Here is a 10,641-nt window from a genome sequence, read left to right on the forward strand (position 1 = left end):
TAAACATATAACAGAAAAAAAATGTAAAATTCTCTGTATCTATATATACATATATATATATAGTGTGTGTGTATATATATAATTATTTATATACATAAATATAATTATTTATATAATTTAGAGAGCATAAACAGAAATGGGGAGTAAAGGGGGAGAGAGAACTTTGACAGGTCTGCAGCCCTCTGCCCTAGTCTTCAGTTAGCTAGGGTTCAGGTGTTTACCATTATGTCCAGCCTGTTAAGGTTGGTCTCGGATCCAAACTTGGGCCTCCAAAGTAGCCCCAATCTCACACTACCAAATCAAGGAAATGAATATACAGAGAACTTGGTATATTTTCAAGTGAGAGGACTTACCTGAGATAACTTAGAAGAGGGTTCTCAGGTATAGCTTTAGTTACTTTTAATTTTTATTTATTTATTATTTCATTTAACCAGAGAAAGACAGAGAGAGAGAAAGGGAAAGTGCAAAAGGAAGCTGCCTGGTCCAGGACGTCAACCATGGTCAGCTATGTGGGAGACTGGTGCCCCAACCACTATGCCACCTCCAGGCCCCAGTTTATAGCTTTATTTATCAACCTATTCTGTTTTGCTGGAGCCAGCATGTAGCATGGTGGTTCAGGCGCTGGACTCCCACATGGCAATGGTTTGAGCCCTGAACCCAGTGTCTTGAAAATCATGCTGGACACATGTGTGTGAATGCCCAGAATCCCAAGAGGAAAATGGAGTTGAAGGGATTGAGACATGGCCATCCTCCCAGGAGTGTGTGTGTGTGTGTGATTGCTCACTTTCCTTCTCTCTTTCTCTGTCTCTCTCTCCAACGAACACATGCACCCTATGGAAAAAAAAACTAAAAACAAAAAAAAGTAAAAAAAAGCCTATTTTGTCGGATCGATCACATTTTATAAGATGCACCTGCTGTCTCTAAACAAACATTAAATATTATACTAGTAGCTAGAGTAAAAGTAGTGTGAAGCCTCTAGTTTCCACCTCACAGATAACATTAACATCATTACTACTATTGTTACTTCCATTACTTGAAAAAGGCTACTATAACCATATCAAGTTTATTACAAAAGCTTTATGAAAATCTCCAGATGTGGTGCCTCAATCATAGTAGGAACACAAAGATTTAGTCCACTCTTCACTGAAGATAGCAGACTTGGTTACAGCTTGCTCGTTCACGAATAAACAGGTGGGTACATGGGTCAGTTGTTAGTCCTCGATGATGCATGGTGGAGAAGACCAGTGGTTATTACATTTCCTCCAGTACTTTCCCTCCTCTCTCAATTTCCAGAAGAGGAAAGCTTCAAGTATAGCTGCATAATTATATTTTGTGATTTGTAATGTTAACTCACAAATATGAGTGACTCTGCCACCAACTTTTCATAGATTATATTTTTGAGGTTGAAAAGGGATCAGCAGAAGATGTATAAATTTTCTTTGCTAAAAATCAAGGTGATCATTGAAAATATGAAAATGTTTTTGACTAACGAAGAGAAACTGCAATCTCTCTATTTCTCTCTCTTTCACGCATACACATAAATGGATTTAAGTGTCTAGGATTAATACAGCCTGTCTATGTAAATGTAGAACTATAAAGTAAAAGGAATCCTTCTTGTTTTTCTACAAATATGTGTTATATGCCAGAAGGAGAACTGGCCCAAAGATTTTTTATTGGATGGTACCAATGAGGTGCTTCTGTTGCATGAAAAAATAATTTCAGAACCTCTCCTTACTCTTTCTTACATCCTACTCATGGTTCCAACTACTGAGATGTTTCTGGAAAGACATAAGCAACTCTCCATTTTAGAAATTCCTCTCTTTCATTGACTCATGGAAATACTGGCAAGTGAGTTTATCTCTTCATAGCACTTTAGAGTGGCTTGTATGTATTTCTGCCTTTGAATATGATTGAGGAGTAGATTGGGCAGACCATTTCTCTGCCTCTAAGGACATATAGAAAAGCCAGGTAAATACCGAAAACATCTCTACAGAGAAAACAATTAGGAAGGAATCATATTTTAATTACCTCTCATTATTACTTTTCAAATTCAACCTCGACGTTTACTTACACTTTTGATTTTTCTATCTTTCTAATATACGAATTGGAAGACTATGTATATTTAATTTCATTAGAGGAAAAATATAACACTTCTTAATTTAAACAATCACTTTAACAAATCGATATCAGCATTATAAGCACTGAAGTAGTTTGTCTGTTAAATGGAATAAGGTTTTTGGACCCACAGGTAGGGTGGAGGTTAAGGTGTCTGCATCTCACATGGCTGAGCATGTGATTAGAGTCCTGGACCTGGCAGCTTGAAAAGCACACCATGTGCATGTGCCCAAAATCCTAAGAGGGGAATGGAGACAAAGTGACTGTGGCATGTGTGGCATGACCATCTCCCTTGAAGGATGATTTCTCATTTTCTCTCTCTATCTCTGTGTGTCTTTGGCAAGCACATGTGCCTATAGCAAAACTAGAAATAAATAAAGAAATAATAAGGTTTTCTTGAAACATACATTCATAACCAAAGAGTCAAATATTAAGAGAATTGGGAGGCGTAAAAACTACAGTGTTGACATATATGTAATTTTGCTGTCGTGTAGTTAATCCTGAAAAAAGAAAAAAAAAAATAAACCAAGATTCCATATCCTCTCGCACATGAACTTTTTAACCAGGTGTCACAAACACACACTTCTGACAGACTGCTGAGTTTGTTGGAGACAGAAAATGCTTTTTTAGGGGAAAAGTTATATACAATGAATCTGCTTGATAGACATGATTGCCTAGTCCAAAACTGCTTTCTGTCAGAAAGTAAATGTACTTAATATGTACCCGATTTTAAATATTCAGAGGCTACATAAGAAAATTATAAATATCTGACATTGCTTAGGATGCAGTTCATTATGTTCGTGGGCAGCATTTCTGTGGAATTCATATTGCATCCAAACTGCTGACAAAATCAACATTTTATACTATTGAAAAATTATAAGACTGCTCTGTGACAAAGCATGATTGATGAGCTCATTTAGTTAATATATGTTCTTTAGTCAATGGGTTTCTTTTGAAACGATATAGCTAGATCCTGTTTTTAGTTATTCTTAATGACGTTAAGTTAAAGCCATTTGGACTTTGATGGAGAAAAAAGTGATGTGAAGAAACTGTTTGTGGTTAAATTATTTTAGCTAGATAGATAAAAACTATTTCAATAGGTCTCAGATGATTAAACTTATTTTTTTCTATTTAGCTTAAATAAGCTAGAAAAAGTGCTGAGAATTTCATTTGACTGTCCAGCATATAAGCTTAGGTGAAAAGGTCTTCTGTTTTCCCTTGATTCCCATTTATCTTGAATTTTGTAATGATAAGCCTAATAAAATGGAATAGCTTTCTTCATAGTGATTTCTCTCTCTCTCTCTCTCTCTCTCTCTCTCTTTTTGAGAGATTTTTGCTATAGGGTGTGTGCGCTTGGAGAGACAGAAAGTGAGAAATCACCCCCCAACCCCCACCCAGGGGAATGACCACACCACAGTCCCTTCTCCTCCATTCTCCTATCAGGATTTTGGTTATGCACACACATTTACCTGGCATGAGTTTCAAACTGCTGGGTCCGGGACTGGAACTGTGTTCAGTCATGTGGGAGTCCAGCACCTTAACCATTACGCCAGCTGCTGCTCCCTCTACTAGTGTGATTTAATAAAATCATGAAACACTGCATTCCGTTTTCTTTTGTTTCCTAGCCTTTAGCCTGGATACCAGGAGATTTACTACTCAGCTGGTCTTCTTAATTATTTGGGATTCATGAATTTTCAACCAGTGAATGACACTGGGGCCGAGCACTGAGTTACTCTGTGAAAATGGTTGGATCCTAATGAATGTTAATCAGCATAAATGTGTTAAGAACAAGATTGTGACCAGCATAGTTGTTAAGGCAGCTGGACCCCACATGGCTGACTGTATGGTTCAAGTCCCAGACTGAGTGGCTTGAAAAACATGCCAGACACATGTGCATGCTTGTCCAAAATCTGGAAGGAAGAAATGGAGGAGAGATTGTGGTATGTCCATCCCCCATTGGAGGGAGTGCTTTCTCACTTTCTTTCTCTATCTGACTCTTTTCAGTGAACATACAAACTCTTACCAAATTAAGGGGAAAAAAAGAACAAGAGTGGTTCCTAGGAAATTATGGGGTAGTCAATGATTCTGTCACTAAGACCTATTATTTGGATTATTTGGGGGATTCATGACTGATCTGTGATTTGTGATATCATACGGGATGAAAGGTTTTAGTTTAGACAAATTCATTGTCATCATATACAGAAACAGACGATACTTTTAGTGAAGTGGTTCATGTTTTTTATTATTTAAAATGTCTTTATTTCCTTCTGATCTTAAGATTTCCGTTTCCTCAATTCTCTACTTCTATATGGCTTTTACGCAAAAACTCTGCACTTAATCTTTTCCTAAATGTGGGTGCTTGAATATGTCATCTTGACAAAGCTGTATTTCAGATGGTTAACATATAAGCATTGACTGATGTTTTATCAATACTGCCCACTTCATTTTTATAGGTAGAAAACATTTTGATTCAAATTAATAAAAACTCTTAGGTTAAAAAAAAAATCTTAGTCATACTCATCTCCCACATACCACAATTAAAAGCAATTCAACTGGACTAGCAGATGGCATGATGGTTACATTGCTAGACTTCCATGTAGTTGACCCTGGTTTGAGTCCCGGACCCACTGGCTTAAAACTCACATGCGGGGTGTATGCATGCATGCTCAAGATACCAAGAGAACAGAGGAGAAGGGTGTGCAGTGTGGTGCACCCTGGGTGGTGATTTCTTGCTTTCTGTCTCTCTAGCTCTCTCTTTCTGTCTGGCAAGTGCACATGCTCTATAGCCAAAAAATCTCTCTCTCTCTCAAAGTAAATAAATAGCAATTCAACTGTGAAGTATTTAGAAATCAGAGTTTTATGGTAACCTGGCTTACTGAAAGTGGTCAGAATTTGATAAAATTAGACCTTGCAAATGCACAGGGTATAAGTGCTAGTCATTTTGCCTGACAGTAAAACTTAAACTTTTACATACAGTACAGCAATTTAAGCAATCTTAATTGCTGGAGATGGTATAATACAGAGAGCTCAGGGATAGAAGAGTAGATAAAAAACAAAACCAAAATGAAACGAGACAAACTGAAGTTCAGACAAAAAGGAAACGTGGGGGTACGTATTAAGTATTACAATTTGTAATCTTTACCCAAATGATTAGCTGATCACTGTTCTATACGTGGAAAGGAAACTCGAGGAATCTAGTGATACCAGCAACTATATATTGAGTGGAGACTTCTGTCCTATTTCACTCCAAAGGAAACAGACTTTGGAGTCAGAATAAACACAAGGCAATAGCCTATTAGAACAAAAGTCAACCCTCTACAAAACATTTGAAACCCAGGGTGTCTCAAAATATTATTCAAAATATGTATCGTAAGACCAAAAACTACCTGGCCCTCACCATGTTACTATGCTAGCAAATCTTAGCTTCCACCAGAGAGTGAGTCTATGTGGCAATTGTGTCTCGGTGCCTGACTAATTTCACTTAGCATGATGTCTTCCAGGTTCATCTGTGTTGTTGTAAGTGACAGAATTTCATTTCTCTTTTTAAAAATTATTTTCATTTAATTTTTAAAATTTATTGATTTTAATTTGACCAGAGAGGGACAGAGTAAAAAACAGAGAGAGAGAGAGAGAAAGAAAGTCAGAAAGTAAGTTGCCTGGTCCAGGACCCAAATTGCAGTCAGCTCTATGGAAGTCCAGGACCCTTAACCACCATGCCACCTACCAGCCCCAGAATTTCATTTCTTTATGGCTAAATAATAATCCATGGTGTGCGTCATGGTGTGCATGCATGCGTGTGTGTGTGTGTATCACATTTTCTTTATTTATTCATCTGTCAACAGTTAAGTCTTTATAACGAAGGGATGGCTCTGTGGCCTGATGGTTAAGGCAGTCAGATCTCACATGGTTGACAACAGGGTTCATCCCAGATCCAGCAGCTTCTTGAGAAACATGCTAGGTGCATATGTGTGCATAGCCAAAATCCTGAGAGCGGGGAGGAAAGGGATTTTGGCATTAATGTGACCCATGGGGAATGCTTTCTCCCCCTCCCTCCCTCTGTCTCTATCTCTCTCTCTGACAAGCGTATATGCCCTATGGCAAAATTTTTTTAAAAAAAGTAAAATACAGGAAGCAAATAGAAATGAAATAAAAATTAAAAGAACAGGAATCAATCATATTTGACAAATGCAAAAAAGTTAAGAAAACCCAATGGTGGTTCTTTAAAAATATATAAAAATTTGCGGGACCAGCAGTAATGGCTTTATCGCTGGACTCCCATGTAGTGGACCACGGTTCAAGTCCCCGACCCAGTGGTTTAAATTAATACTGGGCACATGTGCATACGTGCCCAAGATCCTGCAAGGAGAATGGAGGAAAAGGGATTGCAGGTTGGCCATCCCCCTGGGGGTGATTTCTTGCTTTCTGTCTGTCTGTCTCACTCTGTCTTTCTGGAGAGCATATGAACCCTATAGCAAAAACTTCTCAAAAAATATATATATATTTGCAAAACATGTAAAGGAATGGGTTAAGAGGTAAAGAAGTGATAATTACCAATATCAGAAGTGAATTAGTTAAACACCAATGAACTTACTGATATCAAAATAAGATATTATGGGCAACTTTATATTAACAATAATAAAACTCCATATTTTCAATGAACAGAAAAAAAATCTTTTTTAAAAGAATTATTTATTTATTCATTTTTAAATTTGACCAGAGATAGGAAGGGAAAGGGAAAGCTGCCAGGTCCAGGACTTGAACTGTGTTCAGCCATGTGGGAATCCAGCACCTTTAACCGCCATGCCACTTGCTGGCCAAAGGAAAAAAAAAATCTTTAAAACATGGTCTACCAAAATTGACAAGAAAATGTTAACTCCTAAATCATTTTCTGAAGGTAATGTATCTTTTATACAAAACTTGTCATATATTTAAAAATAAAAAACAAAAATCCAAAAAGATGACTGACCAGATGCCTCAAACCTATAGGTGGAATAATAGTTAAGAAAATATTAGCAAACTGAGCCCACAAATACATAACACAGAAAGAATATTTTATGAGTAAAAGAGGCATATTGATTATACTTTAAGATTGACATGACGGGAACCAGCAGTTAGCGTAATGGCTATGTCGCTGGACTCCCACATAGTCGACCGCGGTTCGTGTCCCGGAACCGGTGGCTTAAAAAACTCATGCTGGGGGCGTGTCCAAGATCCCGAGAGGAGAATGGAGAAGAAGGGATTGCGATGTGGCCATCCCCCCTGGGGGGTGATTTCTCGCTTTCTGTCTCTCTGCCTCTCTCTGTCTGTCTGGCGAGCGCACGCGCCCTATAGCGAAAAAAATCTCTCCAAAACAAACAAACAAACAAACAAAAAAGATTGACATGGCAATATTAATCAGCGATATTGATATTACTATGGTCACAGTTTTAAGATCCTTTATTGTTTAAAAAAATTCCAGCTACTTTTAAAATAGGCTTTATATTTTAGAATAGTTTCAGATTCAAGCAAAATTGATCAGAAAACTGGCTGCTTTTTAAAGAGGCAGAAGCAATTTCAAAGTAAAGTGAGAATTTAATATCAATGTATGCAATGCATTGACTATTAATGACTTCTATGAACAGTGGCATGGTTTTTCCCATGTAATTAACATTCCAGATTAGTTAAGGCAGTATTGCCTTCTCACAAAACCAAACTGAAAATATTAAGATATTTGAAAGGTGTTTTGAAGAATGCAAAGTGCTATACGAAAGAAAATGAATACTACGAAAGAGTCAACGAGATTTAGATAGAATTGATAAGTCACATGAAAATGGTGATTGCGTGTCAACTATTCATCCATTGAGGGTCTTTCACAACTCAGTTATATCATTAGTATTCTTCTCAGATGCCTGAATAATGGAAATAAAACTCATGACCTGAGATAAAGTCTAAAGTTTTTGTTATAGTAAAAATAAAAGCCCAAAGCTAAATTCTAACTTGTCTTTATGAATGTAAACTATATATTTATATAAAGAAGATAGCAAGAAGAAAAATGAAGCCAATATATGAAGGTAGACTTTTCATAAATTGTTTGACTTTTGTGATTATATACCAACAAGCCCGTTGGATCACTTTTAATAAACCTCAAGTCAATTGTTTCAAAATTGATCATACATTTCAATTTATTCTCCCTAAATCAGTAGAACTCACCTCAGTACTGAAATACTTAAGTATTCATACATTTATGAGTTGGGCAGGTCAGGCAACAGTTGGTTTAACAGTCTAGCACCTCCTGGCTGCCCTCCCAAACATACTCAATAGATGTTACTAATTTATTTTCTTTCTTACTTTCTATTTCTTTTTGAGAGATTTTGGCTATAGGTTGTGTGTGCTTGCTGGAGAGACAGAGAGAGAGAGAGAGAGAGAGAGAGAGAGACCAGAGAGACAGAAAGCAAGAAATCACTCCCCCAGGGGGATGGCCATGCCACAATCCCTTCTCCTCCATTCTCCTCTCAGGATTTTGGGCATGTACACACACATGCCCAGTGTTATAGCCATCAGTCTTTTATGGCCAAGGTAAAATCTATTACTATTGGGGCCAGCCGGTAGCATGGTCTTAAGCCTCCGAAGACAGGATTCAAATCACGGTCAGACTATGTGGAAGAATAGAGATGTAACCATTACACCATCTACTGGTCTCACTAATGGCTTCTTATACATCCTTTTAGAAACAGAGATCTGGTCAGTAACACTTGAGTTAAGTTCATTTATTTCTTGGTGCACACTGTCCCAACTACTGGAATATTCCTTTCCTGATAGTCACTTATACAGCTCTTAGACATTCTTTTAACATTTAATCCACTTGGGACCAGCAGATAGTTTAATGGTTATGTCGCTGGGTTCCTGTGTGGTCGATGATAGTTCAAGTCCTGAACCCAGTGACTTAAACCTCACACCAGGCATGTGAGCCCAAAATACCAAGAGCAGAATGGAGAAGAAGGGATTACAGGGTGGCCATTCCCCCCCAACACACACACACACCCCAGGATGATTTCTCACTTTCTATCTCTGCTTCTCTCTGTCTCTAGCAAATGCACACACCCTATAGTAAAAAAAATCTCTCTAAAATAAATAAATAAATACATAATCTAGCAGACATGATATGAACAGTCACTTGTCAACAATCTTAGACAAAACAGAGTGCCAAATTGGTCACTCCTCCTTTGGGATACCACTTACCCTCTGTAACTTTCTGTTTTTTTTAATAGATTTACTCAATGTTAAAGGTTATGTAGCTTAATAAGTAAAAGAATGGACTCAGTCTTATTCTTCTGACCAAAAGTCAAGTGCTTGGGATGGAATCCCAATTCTGTCATTAGCTTGAATAAGTTTTCAGTTAAAAAGCTTATCTAGGAGGGAACCAGCAGTTAGCATAATGGCTATGTCGCTGGACTCCCACGTAGTTGACCGCGGTTCGTGTCCCGGACCCGGTGGCTTAAAAAACTCACGCCGGGCGTGTGTGCGTGCGTGCCCAAGATCCCGAGAGGAGAATGGAGGAGAAGGGATTGCGGCGTGACCATCCCCCCTGGGGGGGGATTTCTCGCTTTCTGTCTCTATGTCTCTCTCTCTGTCTGTCTGGCGAACGCACGCGCCCTACAGTGAAAATCTCTCCAAAAAAAAAAAAAAAAGCTTATCTAGGTTTCTCTAGTCTGGGATTAAGATGAATGGCTGTGTTCCCACTAAGTGCACAATTTTTTATTGATTTGAGCTCACCTGACCAATTTGCAAAACACTTTGTGTGTTTCCAGAGATACCCCCACTCCCATATTTCTGAAAAATTGTAGGACATCTTTCACACATATCTAGAATCAACTCCACCTGTTGTATCATACGCACTTCTTGGTGAGAAGGAATTCAAACGTGACCCTCAGGATGTTGACTTACCAAACATTTGAGTTACTCTGTGTGTGTGCGTGTATGTGTGTGTGTTTCCTCCTACCTGCTAATGCTACCAGAGTTAAGCCTACCTGAATGAGAAATGTCACTGAGGTGCTTCGAAACAGAAAATCATTGTTCAGTCTCTTAAAGGAGACAAAAGAAAGGAATAGGCGTGAACATGCAAATAGAATTCCCTGATCCTTAAAGGTGGTTACCGGTTCAAAGTAGTGCTCTTCTTCTGTCCCCTGGGGTTGTCACACGGAAAGCCAGGGCATTTTCAGAGACATGGGCTCTGACCAGGTTCCACAGTCCTCATGATCCCAAGGCCATGACAGCAAATCCCATCAGTAATGATGGAATCCACAGGGTAAACCTGAAGTCATGCAGATGTGATTCTTACCAAGATATCTGGAAAAAATTAGGCCAGTTTTGGTTGAAAATACTAACGAACAAACAAACAAACAGAAAACTCAACTGATTTAAACACTGAGAGGCCTTATGAGCCAGTCCTGGGATAAAATCGTTTCTGCTTTTGTTAAGTCAACTTCTCAATAGCCCCATCAAAGATGTAAATTATTATTCTCTGTTCATTCATCCTCAGCAGGTTGA

This window comes from Tupaia chinensis, unplaced genomic scaffold (assembly GCF_000334495.1).
Source record: "Tupaia chinensis unplaced genomic scaffold, TupChi_1.0 Scaffold000370_1, whole genome shotgun sequence".
Lineage (NCBI taxonomy): Eukaryota > Metazoa > Chordata > Mammalia > Scandentia > Tupaiidae > Tupaia > Tupaia belangeri.